We start from the raw sequence: 13,376 nt of genomic DNA, 5'->3' as shown, positions 1-13,376 counted from the left end.
TCTGCCTTCGGCTCAGGTGATCCCAGGGTCCTGGGATCGAGCCTCACATCCGGCTCTCTGCTTGGCAGGAAACCTGCTTCCCTTCCTCTCTCCCTGCCTGTCTCTCTCTGCCTACCTGTGATCTCTGTCTGTCAAATAAATAAATAAAATCTTAAAAAAAAAGAAGAAGAAGAAGAAGAAGAAGGGAAAGGTTCACAAGAAGTTATTTTTTGAATTAACATTATTTAGGAAAGCTATAGAAGTAACTAACACAGAGGAAGAGGTAGAAGGTATAAGAACGAGGGGAGGCAAACTTGCTAAAGTGGAAAGAGAGAATGAAATCTGCAATTCAGTTGTGATGTAAGTTAAGTCCTCACAATACAGGAGACTTTTTCCCCCCCAGTTTTCTATTCAAAGTGATACAACTGTTGTTTTCCTTCCATTCTAGTTACTTAATGACCCCTTCTGTATTCGATGTTCTGTTTTGCGTAGTCCATACCTAAGTATAATGCTCTTTACCATTTTAGTGTGCTAGTCTATCATACTGCTGATTATACATCAATAAATATTTTAAAAGGATCTGCTTTAAATATAAATAATTGGGTTTTGTATAAGTATTCTGCTGATTAAGCTGGTATTTTTATCCTGTTCTCTTCAGATTCCTAGGAAATAAATAAGAAAATATGTCCCCGAGTGATAATACACTTTAAAAAGCACAATTATATTAGAAGAAATGTATTCCCATGGAAATAAAACACACCATAACAGAGATTTGATGAAGGGAAGGACATACTTTGAAGAATTCATTTCTCTATTAAAGTATCTGCTGAAGCTTTGAAAGATGGCTAAAGCTATCTTAAATTAAGTAATATCCTACTGACAAATACCAAGAGGATAATGTTGGGTTTTATTGCAGTTTGATACCTGACAAAATGATTGGATCAAAGACAATAATTAAAATCATAAGCTGCTAAATTACACAGTGAAGAGTGTATAGGTCTTGGTCTTTTAACACAAGGAAGAGTAGTCTCAGTCAACTTGCCAATCATTTACTTAGATGTAGACTCCCATGTTGGATAAAATGTTACAAGTAATAAAAGTGTTGCAAATTAAGCAGCAGCCATTTACACAAATAATATTTGAATGACTATTAAAATACAGGTAATTTAAATGTGACATCTGATGGAAACCATTATACAGAGTACCATCACAAACATCTGTCTTTGTAGTCTCCCTCCAAAACAGTTCCAGGTGATCCTCTGTGGGACACCCCATGATAAGTGACTTAAATGGTAAGAACCCACAGGGCCTAGAGCAGGGAGTCTATAGTGTTTCTTCCTCACTGAGAACAAATTAGGCCTCCCAGTTTCAATCCTCAGTGGGGGTGAGTATAGACTGGGTTTTTTGTTCATTTGTTTGTTTTTGTTTTGTTTTGTTTTGCTTTAGACCTAATGCTGCCCAAGCCACCCCACCAGTGGCTCTTAGCTTTTCTTGGGGAAGCAAGCACAGCAGGACACCAACTGACCACTTCTGGTGCAATCTCACAGCTTTGTTCTGCAACTCTAATAGATTAGAAAGTCAAACCAGTCTCAAAAAAAAGTTCAGAGCTGATGAAAACACTTGCCTTTCAATCCATAAACAACCTAAATAAACCTGGAACCATTTTGGTTTCTAGATGAAGCAATGGCAGTAACTGGAGCTAGGCAGAGGTTTGTGATCACAATAGATGTAATAAAATTAAAAGGAAGGATTAATGTCAGTAGCGGGGTGTGGGGGGGGTCTTACTTCCTAAATACAGGTTTATAAAACTCAGGATTAAAACTGGAAATAAGAATTTTAACAAGTCAATTTCTTAATTATCAGGAGAAAGTCAAAATCATAAAAATAAAATTTGAAGTCACGTTTAAATATTTTAATTTTTGCCTGTTTCTCCCATCTATGACTTCAAGAATTCAAATAAATTAAAACCTCCTCTTTTAGGAACAAGTGATGATTTTAGATATTATGGAGGTATAGATGACAATATCTTTAAACATTATCATACACGTGCCTTAAGAAATTAATTAAACAAATTTTCTATTAACTTGTCTATACTGATACTATTAAAATTCCTTATTTATCATAAGGCTGTTGTGAAAACCCAAGAAAGAAAACCCTCTTGAATCTTGTGGTCAAGAGAAGCTGGTGTTGGGGCGCCTGGGTGGCTCAGTGGGTTAAGCCTCTGCCTTCAGCTCAGGTCATGATCCCGGGGTCCTGGGATCCAGCCCTGCATCGGGCTCTCTGATCAGCAGGGAGCCTGCTTCCTCCTCTCTCTCTGCCTGACTCTCTCTTTCTCTGCCTTCCTCTCTCTTTGCCTGCCTCTCGGCCTACTTGTGATCGCTCTCTGTCAAATAAATAAATAAAATTAAAAAAAAAAAAAAAGAAGCTGGTGTTCTCCTGAACAAGTAATTTGCTTTTTTAATATATGCTTATGTATAGTAGAAGTCCTATGACTTGCTTCATTCTCTGCTTTGACTGCTAGGAAACTCAGAAGAAATATGTAGTCCTACTGCATGAGAGAGCATAAGAGAATAGTAGGAAATTTTTGTACTAATTTTACTATAGCTTTATCTATACTTTCCTTCCAAATTCTTCATCTTTTTAACATTTATATCAGTATATTCTTATGAATATTTATTTTATACTGTGGGTTATAATCCAGTACTATGTTGCTCATTTTGATGCTCAAATTTTCCTCAGTTTTGACCTTTGAGAGCTCTCTCAATTGGCTCCTGTGTTCCACTAACATACCCTTATTATTGTAGATTTTGATTTTAGTTTTTAAACACTTAAAAAAAAAAGTTGGTCACTACTGGATTTTCCAGGATTGTCTCATATATTTCCAGCTCTGGTATTAGAATCAGCCACTTCTCCAAGCCCTGGATCCTTTTACTGGAGAATGATATTTTTTACTAGAGAATGATATTTACTAGAATCATCCACTTCTCCAAGCCCTGGATCCTTTTACTGGAGAATAATATTAAAAACAGGATCTGGGCACTAAGTAGGTCATTTCTTCTAGGTCCTCACAGCTGACAGAGCAAGGAAGTATGTGTGTATATGAATCTATACATGCACACATATTTCTATGTGTAATCATCTCTATCTCTTTTAACTAAATAAGGTTTATACTTATATCTCTAATCAGTTACTACATGGGTCATTCTAGCTTCCATCACGTGCTTATCTGTATATTCATACTCTGATAGTGAGACGTCTGGTTCCCTCTATCCATCATTCATTTACTTATTTGTTCAATTCCAGTAAACACATAAAGAAATTTCAGAGTTACCAACCCATCCTCTTTTGGGAAAAAAAAAAATTATCAGAGTACAGTGCTATGTGCATTTCCTTTTGCTGTTAGTCATACAGACTCCACTCATTTCCAAAAGTACTCAGGTTGGTGCCTTTCCCTCCCATGCCCTTCAGTGAGGTTATTTCATACATTTGTAATATGGTTAAAGTCTCGTCACAGTGTGCAATCCTTCCTGTGAAACTATAACCTCCTAAAATTTTTTAAATTAAATTTATATACACTAAGTTTCACTTTTTTATGCTATAAAGTTCTATGTGTCAGTTTGACAGGTACATTGTGTTATATATCTACCATTACAGTTTTATACCAAATAATTTCACCGCCACCATAAATGTATCCTCTGCGATTCACCTTTTTCCTTCTGCCACTGATATTTTACTGTCACTGCAGTTTTACTCTTTCCAAATGCATTTAATCAGATTCCTACAGAATGTAAGCTTTTTCACGTGGACTTCTTTAACTGAGCAATATGCAATTAAGATTCACCCATGTCTTTTTCGTGGCTTGATGATTCCTGTCCTTTTATTTCTTGCTGACTAATATTCCATTACATGGATGTACCACCCACTCTTTATCCCTTCATCCTTTTTTTCTCATCATCTATTATTTTTTCTAGTTTTGGTGATTATGAATAAAGCTACTATAAGTATCCATGTGTAGGTTTTATGTGTCTATACTTAACCTCCAGGATTCATTAACATTCCCATTTAAGTGTTTCTACCCGTTTATGGCTCCAGTTGCTTCTGCTTTAGGTGAGCAGGCCTCGGTTGTGACTGTCTGGATTTACCCATCTCTACAGAGATTCTGGGTGACAGTGTGCCCTGCGATGGGTTCAAGAAAAGTAGTTGCTTTTCGATTTCTTTAACTTTTTCAAATAAGGATAAGAGGGCAAATTTCTAAGCTCTTTAAATGTTGGAGCTGAAACCATAAGTTCCATTTACTTTTTATCCATTTATCAAAGCTATTCATTTTGTATGTTCTAACAGAGAAAAGTATAGAGATCCAAGAGGAAAATTAACCCATAATTCTGTTACTTAAAGCCACAGTTTCCTCAAGACTTATTTGTATTCAACTTTTTAATCTTGATATAATATTTCCCCATGTTTTAAAAAATCACCCACAAATATTGCTGCATTTTACCTTACGTAATGGCTATGCCAAGTTCTGCTTCATGTTTTGCAGGATGTGGAACCAAGTGTGTATTATTATTTCCTCTTCTTTAACTTTGCAACTGGTAGAAATTCCTACATACGTTGCCATAGAAAGCAGAAGATCTTTACCAAGTTCTATTCAATCAATTACCAGATTTATTACGAATATTCATTCACTTTGTAAAACTTACTAATATTCCCAGTATATAAACCTTCATGTCCAGTTCTAACCATTGAGGTATATAACTGCGAAAAAAATGAAGCATGAATATGATATAAGAATATGTCTCTATGAAGATTCATTTACATAAAAACTAAGTTGAATTTTACTGATGAAATTTACTGATGAAAACTATAGCACATAGAAAGTAATTAATAATTTATATTATTTATTTTATGTCTTTAAAATTACTTCTTTGAGGGACACCTGGGTGGCTCAGTGGGTTAAAGTCTCTGCCTTCCGCTCAGGTCATGATCCCAGGGTCCTGGGATCCTAGAGCCCGCATTGGGCTCTCTGCTCAGCAAGGAGCCTGCTTCCACCTCTCCCTCTCTGCCTGCCTCTCTGCCTACTTGTGATCTCTGCCTGTCAAATAAATAAATAAAATCTTAAAACATATATACATAATATATAAAATATTTATATAAAATATAAATAAATAAAATCTCAAATAAAAATAAAATAAAATTACTTCTTTGCAATGGCTTTACATCATGTCTATGTAAGAAATTCAACTTGAAATCCCAATATCCGAACATAGTCTATAAATGACAGCCAGCACTTAATTAAGACTCATATATCTTAAGCACAGTTCTAAGTGTTTTGTACATTAAGTCTTACAAAAACTCTATGATATAAGTTCCATTTATATTTCCACTTTTTTAAAAGATTTTATTTATTTATTTGACAGAATGAGAGAGATCACAAGTAGGCTGAGAGATAGGCAGAGAGAGAGGGGAAGCAGGCTTTCTGCTGAGCAGAGAGCTCAATTCGGTACTCGATCCCTAGACCCTGAGATCATGACCTAAGCCAAAGGCAGAGGCTTAACCCACTGAGCCACCCAGGTGCCCTTGTATCTCCATTTTATAGATGAGGAAACAGAAGTCATAAGAAACGTTCTCGGGCTACACAATTTATGGAACTAAAGATGTAGCTGTTGTTAATGTTTGTATAAATGAAAAACCAAGTTATGAAGAAAACAATGTGGCAGTTTATAAAAAGTTAAATATAAGTTTACCATACAAACTAGGAATTCCACTTTTTAGATCCTACCCAATGGAAATGAAACCACATGTCCAGAGACTGACATGTGAATGTTCAGACCAGAATTATTCATAATAGGCAAAATATAGAAACAACTCAAGTGTCCATGAGTGGATGGATTAACAAAATGTGGTTTACCCCACAATGAAATCTATTCAGAGAAAAAAAAAGAAATACTGACATATGAGAGAATGTGGATGAACCTCAAAAATATTATGCAAAATAGAAGATAAAAACAAAAGACAATAAATCACATGATTCCATATATGTGAAATGTCTAGAAAAGGCAAATCTAAGGAGACAAAAAGTGGATTAGTATTTGCCTGGAACTAGAAGTGAGAGTGGAAGTAAAATCTAAATGGACACAACGAATCTTATTGAGGCGATGGAAATGTTCTGAAACTGGATGGTAGTAACGGTTGTATAACTGTATAAGTATAAGGAACTCCTTGAATGTTGCATTTTAAATGAAGAAGTTTTATGATACATAAATTGTACCTCAATAAAGTTGTTTTAAAAAGTTGTGGACAGGAACTAGATAGAGGTGATGGCTGCACAGCATTTGAATGTACAAAATGTCACTGAATTGTACACTTTTAAATGGTTAACTTTAGGTTATGAGAATTTTACCTATATAAAAACTAAACTAAATAACTAAAAAGTTATGGACACTGTCAAAATATGTGGGGTTTTTAATGTAGTTTTTAAGTTTGTTTTATGAGTGCCCTATTCATTTATTTATTTTTATATATGCAATTTACATTCATTATATAAAAAGCAGGAAATAAAAAAGATAAACCTTTTTAACTGTCCATTATTCTACCACCTAGCAATAACTTCAGTTACTTTTTGGCCATATTTATTATTAATCTCTTTCCTGTGTATTTTTATAAACAAAAATGTACTCATACTATATACATAGTCATATAATACATTTTTGCAGCTTACTAACATTATGCCAATAAGATGACACAGTTTTAAAATTTGAAAACCAAATGCTCACCTTGCTTAAAGAAGAAATGCAATGACCAATCCACCAAGTACAGATACATGGAATAACCACCCTTTGTATGCCATGTACTATAAATTGAACTGTGCTCCCCCCCACACGCAAAAAAAAAACCCTCACACATTAACATCTTAACCTCAATGTGACTGTGCTTGCAGAAAGGACCTACAAGGAGGTAATTAGGTTAAATGAAATCATAAGGGCAAGCTCCTAACTCCATAGAATTAGTGTCTTTTTAAGAAGAGACACCAGGGAGCTTGCTCCCTCTCTCTCCACTATATGAAGTCACAGTGAGAAAGTGGCCATCCACAATCCAGGAAGAGAGCCTTCGCCAGAAACTAAATTGTCCAGCGCCTTGAGCTCATACTTCCTAGCCTCCAGGATTGTGAGAAAATAAATTTCTGTTATGGAAGCCACCCAGTCTGAGTACTTTGTAATGGCAGCCCAAGCTGACTGATTCTTAATCCTTAAACTAGACAAGAAAAAACATAATAGCCTTTCTCGAGTATGAATTATTATATTTCAGACACTATAGTAGGGACTTTAAATGTACTTCATTTTATTCTTAGAACCCCGTGAAATCATTTTCCAAATGAGAAAACCAAGAGTCAGAAGACTAACTCGCTCAAATCACGCAACTAGTAAATGTACAAGTTGCAACTTGAACCCAGGCATGTCTGACAGCAGAAGTTGTGCAGACATCCTGACAATTTGCTGCACAATGTCTCCCAATAGGACAGAAGATTGCTAGAGCTAAGAGACTATGCTAGAAATTAATAGTGCAGGGTGTATTTCTAGCGTAAATTTTTACCTAGATTATGCTTTTACTGATCACCTGCTATGTACCAACTACTATTTATGAAAGGCCATAAATGCCAGACTGTAGAGCTTTTATTTTAAGCTGCAGTCCAGAGGTCAGCTAACTTTTTTTCTGTAAGGGGCAAGATAGTGGATTTTTTAGGCTTTGTGGAGCATACCACCTCTATGGTGAGTACTTAGCTACTACAGCAGAAAAGCAGCCATAGGTGATATGTAAATGAATAAGCATGTCTGCGTTACAGTAATTTCCATTTATGAAAACAGGCAATAAGTTGGATTAGGTCCTCACGCCATTATTTTCCAATTCCTGCTATAGTCAAATTGTGTATGTGATTAAAGGTGCTTGAGGAGGAGCTGATCAAAAATGTGTTTTTTGAAGATAGATTTGGTAAGAATGTATACTCAAATTTGGAGAAGAGAGAAAATAGAGGCAGAGAAACCTTGAGAAAACTAAGACTTAGCAGGTTTGATACAAAACATGAAGAGAAAGGACCAATGTACATCAAGTATGAATACGTCAGGGTTTTTTTTTTTTAAGATTTTATTTATTTGTTTCACAGATAGAGAGCATAAGCAGGAGGAGTGGCAGGTAGAGGGAGAGGGAGAATGTGGAACTCAATCCCAGAACCCTGAGATCATGACATGAGCTGAAGGCAGACACTTAACCGACTGAGCCACCCAGGTGCCCCAATATGTCAGGATTTTAAATCATAAGTTGGTCTCCTTTAGAATTCAAACTTAAAACTTAACCTTTTGAAAATGCACAAGGGTACCTGGGTGGCTTAGTGGGTTAAGCCTCTGCCTTTGGCTCAGGTCATGATCTCGGGATCCTAGGATCAAGCCCCCCATCAGGTTTTCTGTCAAATAAATAAATAGAATCTTAAAAAAAAAAAAAAAAGAAAGAAAGAAAGAAAAGAAAAAAGAAAATGGACAAGAAAAGATTATGTGTCAGTTTAAATCAATGATTGGTTTTTTTTTCCTTTTTCTTTCTTTTTTTTTTTTTTCTGGCTAAAAAATAAAATAAAATTCAATAACCAGAGAGCTTAAAGATATTTAAAGCAAATCTCTCTTTCCTTCTCGTTCTCTGTGTGTCTGTGATATAGTCCAAGAAACCATACAAATCAAAGAACCCAAGAATATCCATCAAGTGTCTTTATTTGTAATCACATTACTTAGTGAGTCAACCCAAAGAATGAGGATTGGAAAAGAATGATGAGTCAAGGAGTTCATGGCTCACAAACTGCCATAATTCTAACACAAAGCTGGACTGATGAATTCAAGTAGTCATTTACAAAATCTTCCTTGGGAAGAGATAAGAACAAAGCCATTTGGTCTTCTTTTTCTCTCTATAAAATCCTCTTTTATAAAAATGTCAGCATGACAATGTCCTTAGGAGGCAATTATCAGACAGAGTTGACTATAGTCCTAAGCAGATGGAGAAAGAGAAGACCCAGAGAGATTTTAATTTACTTGGTCAAGATTACCCATTTAAACATTGCTTTATCTAGGAAAAAGACAAAACACTATGAATTTCTATCTACATGAACTAATAGCAAAAAACTGGAATGCGAACAATCCAGTTAATGAGCCAATTTCTGTCTCTGTGTTGACAAAACATTGGTTTGACTCCTATTACTTTTGAATTAACCAGCTGTCTAAGTAACATGGTACAAAACAACTGGCATTCCAAACCACCCATTACTTCTTCCAATTAAATTGTATTGCCTTATAACTGTTAGCAAAAGAGCAGTCACTCATTTGTTCATGCATTGTTTACTAGTTAAGCAGTTAGTGAGTACCGGCTGTTTCCCAGGACAAAGCACTGTGCTTAATAATAAAGGAAACACAGAGATGAGTGAGACACAAGCTCCACCTGTAAAAAGTTCTTAATCTCATCAATGACATAAGATAACAAAGCAAATAATGATAAGTAACTGGCAGGATATGAAAAGTGTCATATGCTGACAAAAAGTCAGGTGCTTACAACCTACTGGGTTTCTATTTTTGAGGAAAGAACATTTGATGCAACTCTGGTATGCTGGATTCAGGTCCTAGCACGGCCACTAACTAGTTGTTGGCTGTTTGCTTACTCACAACTTTTCCAGGCCTCAGTATCCTCATCTACAAAAGGATAGGTTGCATTAAATGTTTGTTAACATTTTTCCTATTAGTTCTATCTTAAGTTTCAATATCTTAAGTCACAGAAGGACATGAATTGGTGTCTATTACAAAGAATAAAGGAAGCTATAATTGAAATATAGATGTTCTTAAAGACACAGCAATGGGTCTTTTAAAATTTTTTTTAAAGCTTCTTTTTTTTTTTTAAGATTTTATCCATTCGTTTGACAGAGATCACAAGTAGGCAGAGAGAGAGAGAGAGAGAGAGGAGGAAGTAGGCTCCCCACTGAGCAGAGAGCCCAGTGTGGCCCTCGATCCCAGGACACTGGGATCATGACCTGAGCCAAAGGCAGAAGCTTTAACCCACTGAGCCACCCAGGTGCCCCACAGCAATGGGTCTTAACTGATGCAAATTGGTTAGGCAAATTTCCCAAGTAAAGGGAACAGAATGAGCCAGCTCTATAATGTAAGAAATTCTCTTCTTCCTGAAGAGACTGTTAAAGAAGTAGTAAGTAGCTCTTTGATGTGTCCTGCTTCACCAAGTTTGATAATAGAGGATCTGTTGAGGGATAACTATAAGAGAGCTTGTAGAACACATGGCCAGCCCCAAGTCCTAGGAGATACTTAAGCACACTAAGATGTCTAATGTACAATGCCTTAATTGCATGTGGACCAGAAAAGAAAACAATCTCTTGCTCCTTCCTCCTTAGCATGGTCCTAGAAACACCTGAGACTTGAGCCCATTCTTTGTGCATTTTGTGGTATCCAGTATCTGAGCATAAGGATAGGTTAAGGTAAAAATTAAAGTCAACCCCTGCAAATCTGGTTGTGGGATATGCCCAAGGGGAGCAGCACACCATCATGTTAAATGACTCAAGGGCATTTCCGGAACAATCTGGGAAGATTGCCTTGTGAAAGATTAATTACCTGAGGGATCATGTTAAAGGACTGTTGGCTAACAGGATCATTACTGAATCATAGCCCATATGCCTCTCCAATTTTGGTAGTGAGAAAGGAGTCTGGAAAAAATTGAGTGTGTGAATTATCATACCGTTAATAGCTGAGCTAAGAGTGATCAATAGTCTACTTGGAAAGAACACCTAGAGTTCACCTTGTTAGATTTGCAGAATGGGTATCACCTGATAGCAGTTCCAGCTGATGAGGATAAAGAGAGGAGTGCTTTTATCAGCAGAGAAAGGTTTCATCCATCTCAGTGATGCCTCAAGTTCTCTCAGGAGGCCCTGCTGTCAACCCTTCATGGAAAAGGTTGTTAGTGACAAGAACTAGCTTCAGGCATGTTCTTCCCTTCATCAGAAACATCTATGTTTCTTGAGGATAAGAGGTGAATTACTTCTCACCTTGTATTAGCAAAGTCCCCAACTCAGGGAGTGGTTGCTGTCCATGTCTCACCTATATATCTGCTCAGTGTTCACCTCTAAGCTGAAGGCTGCTTACTATGAATAAGTACAACTCCTTACTGGAGAGCTGCTTTCCACCACCACTCCTGGCTGAGTAGCACAATAGGCCAGCTATCCAGGCAGGACAAAAGTGATAAAGAATTAATTTCCTTAGAAAGTTTCCAATAAAGAATACTCATCCCTTTCTTGAGATAATTCTAAGGTATGCTCTACACATAGTTCCCCAATGAAATTAAGCTCCAGTTGCCAAAAGTTATAATTTGGTTGATAATTTACTCTCTGATGGCCTCCTCTTTCCTGCCTCACTTCTCTACTCCCTTCCTCGTGTTTCCGAGGACTACCTTCCTATTGGATCTCCAATCTTTGTCTCAGTGTTTGCTGCTGAGGGAATCTAAACAAAGACACTTAGGTAACAAACCAATCTCAAAATCTTTTTGATCTCAGTTGTACCTAAAGATTCAGGGAAAAATATATACATATGTATATATATTTCTAATTTAACACAAAGACTTCCATCTGTTTCTACCCCTTAGCCGAAAATAGGAAGGAAGGTCAGGAGAAATCTATAATTTCAGGACACAACTCACATCTTACCTATCTGGTCATCTGAGCATGCTAACTGAGGGAAATGGGGAATAGGAGCTCAAGTCTACAGCCTCTAGTTCCTTTAAAAACTTGCTACTCAACATTCAGTCCTCAGTATTACTCTGGACCTTGCTACAAAAACAAAATGTCAGATCCCACCCAGACCTACCAGATCTTTTTTTTAACAAGATCTCCAAATGATTCATATTAATATAGTTTGTCACTGCCTTCAGACTCGGGATTGTGGTCTTTTAAGAAAGAGGGAACAGTATTTCCATCAGCAGATCTTAGCAGCTGTAGGTCTCTGCTTAGTTGTATAGTGTATTACCACTACATCAGGTAACCCAAAAAGGAGTCCTAGAATTTCCCTTTATAAGGAATTACCTAGGTGTAGATGAGATTTTACCAGTTGCCAGCAGGTGTAACAAGCTGTCAGGTGTAACAATGCCCTCTGGCCAAAGACTCAAGAACATAAATAATTGAACAAGTTGGGTTTATTATTGGTTGCCTGAAGAGAGAACACACATCATGAGGAATCCTGGGGTGTCTCAGTAAGAGGGTGTCAAAAAGGAATTATTAAAGGATTTGGATTTTGGTTGAGTGATTTTGGACAGGGTCCAAGAAAGTAGGGCATTTCTGTGAATTGCATGTTGTCAGAAAGAAGGGATAATTCTGTAATTGGGTATCTCAATAAATCTTATCTATAGAGAGTACAGACTAAAGTGAGGCTAAAGCTATAATTGGAAAAACCATAGAGTGAGAGTGAAACAGAAGATATGAATCTGCTTTTTTCCTTTATAGGTCTCAGATCCCCTGTGCCACATTTTATCACCCTCAATTTAGATTAAAGATACATACTATCTGTGCAATGTGGCCTTTAAACTAACCAACTACTTCCTTTAATGTTCAAACCAAGAAATAGCAATATGAGTCTACTAAAAAAAAAAAAAGTTGTATTTGGCTTATCGAAAAATTGTATCATTCAATCATTTACCTAAGCAAATGATTCTTACTGTTCAGCTACTACGCACCACACTGTATTTTCCTGTTGCCTAGAGATACATGGTGAAGAAGACAGATCATATCCCTACTCTAACAGAGCATGTAAATAATGGAGAGAGACAGACAGTTAACAAATAAGATAAAAATTCAAGTAGTGAAAGTGCTATGAATAAATTGAATCATAGTGGGATAGAGAATAATGAGAAAAAATAAGAAGGGGCTGCCTTATTTAACTTAGGGAAGAGTCCTCTGAGGACATGACATTATAGCAGAGACCTGAATGATATGTGAAAAAGCCAGAGGTATACAGGTCTAAAGGAAGAGTCTTCAGGACAGAGAGAACAGATGTGGAAAGCTCCTGAGTTTGATACAAAATTGGTGTTTTCTAGAAATAAGTAAAAGGCAGTGTGGCAGGAATGTGATGAATCAGGAAAAGAATGGTAAAGAAAGAAAAAAGAGAGAGAGAGAGAGAATGGTTAAAAAAAAAAAAAGAGGCCAAAGGTAAAGAGATATCTACAACTTTGTTTGCAATTTCTGAACCTGTGAAATTCAAGATACCTAATAGACAGTTGGCAGCTAAATATTTGAGTTTGGGGTTTGAGTAAAGAGTTCAGGCCAGAGATATAAATTTGGGAACCATCAGTTAAATTGTATACTCTGTTGTTCAATCCTGACTTTT

Source organism: Mustela erminea, chromosome 1 (assembly GCF_009829155.1).
Source record: "Mustela erminea isolate mMusErm1 chromosome 1, mMusErm1.Pri, whole genome shotgun sequence".
Classification (NCBI taxonomy): Eukaryota; Metazoa; Chordata; class Mammalia; order Carnivora; family Mustelidae; genus Mustela; species Mustela erminea.
This window is presented reverse-complemented; position numbering follows the sequence as displayed.